This window comes from Syngnathus scovelli, unplaced genomic scaffold (assembly GCF_024217435.2).
Source record: "Syngnathus scovelli strain Florida unplaced genomic scaffold, RoL_Ssco_1.2 HiC_scaffold_525, whole genome shotgun sequence".
Lineage (NCBI taxonomy): Eukaryota > Metazoa > Chordata > Actinopteri > Syngnathiformes > Syngnathidae > Syngnathus > Syngnathus scovelli.
In genome coordinates this window covers 3,477-4,683 of record NW_026061632.1, presented here as the reverse complement: position 1 = coordinate 4,683, position 1,207 = coordinate 3,477, and the positions used below count along the sequence as shown (strand labels likewise).

Here is a 1,207-nt window from a genome sequence, read left to right as displayed (position 1 = left end):
ACGTTCATATTCAACAAGTGAAAAAAACATCCCTGCGTTTTAACTACTTGGGCAGCTGAGTCACGCCGAAAGTTACGTCATGCATCCTAAAAAACGGCCTTCGGAGAACGCACCCTGTGAATTTGGACACAGCTCCCGACTCCCAGCTGGCCTGGGAACTCCTTGGGATACATCGGGAAGAGCTAGAAGAAGTGGCTGGAGATAAGGAAGTCTGGGCTTTCTTGCTGAAAATGCTGCCTCTACGGCCCAACCTCCAGATAATCGGTAGATGATGTATGTACGGATGACAGGACAAAAATTCAGTATTTTTACTGGGATAATTATTCACTTTGTAATTGTAATCTAATGGACTTTAAAAAACAAACAAAACAAATGTGCTCTATGCGCTAAAAAAAATTAAAATAAAATAAAAACCAGGACCAATAAAGCATTTGGATTTTGTTACATTTTATTTTAAAGATATCACTCAGATGTTCCTATGGAGAGAAAAATGCACGTTATAACACAAGATGCGTGCTGATGACAAAAATGTCATCTTACTTGGCAACAACACCATCATTCTTTGCCAGCCTGAGGATGGAATCATCAGACTCCCCCTGTTTTGCATTTAGGAGAGAACACGCACATGTAAAAAACCACAAGCATTTGAACCATTGAACACAATCCAGGATGACTCACCATTCTGCGGATGGCGCCACAGATGGCATAGGTCTTGAACTGACCGTTGAAACGACCCGTGACCTTGTCCACCTGTAGCAGACATAGTTGAATGAATGACTTTATTTCATACATAGAAATACGTCCACATTACATATAATACAGAACGTACATAGAGCTTGAAAAAGGACAAACTATATACAGTGTCTGACAGAAGTTCTGTCGCTTGTCCATGTTGTAGAAACAATGGCTTATAACCTGACTTTGACTCACCCAAATGAGGTGTAATGTATGAAAATAAATTTGCTTCACTGCAGAAATATTGATCTTTTAATGAACACAGAAAGGTCAGAGTTTGGCAAAACAAGTTTTGTCGCCTTGTCATACAATACACCCAATCGTAGCAAAACCTTTGCAAGTTAGAAGGCAATATCAACATACTAAAATGTCAAGAAATATTAGCTACCTCTTCCCAATTGTTAGGGTTTTTCAGATTATCCTTATCGTATGATTATGTTGGAATGCAACCGGTAATAAATAACGTACCTTG

At 39.2% G+C, this 1,207-nt stretch overlaps 1 long non-coding RNA gene across 1 annotated transcript; it reads right to left on the bottom strand.

Annotated features, from left to right (window-relative positions):
• Positions 1-430: 430 nt before the first annotated feature.
• Positions 431-771, bottom strand: LOC125969874 (uncharacterized). Its single transcript, XR_007481781.2, has 3 exons — positions 679-771; positions 541-596; positions 431-476 (listed from the first exon to the last, which is right to left on the bottom strand). It is a non-coding gene; the product is annotated as an uncharacterized lncRNA (long non-coding RNA).
• Positions 772-1,207: the final 436 nt, after the last annotated feature.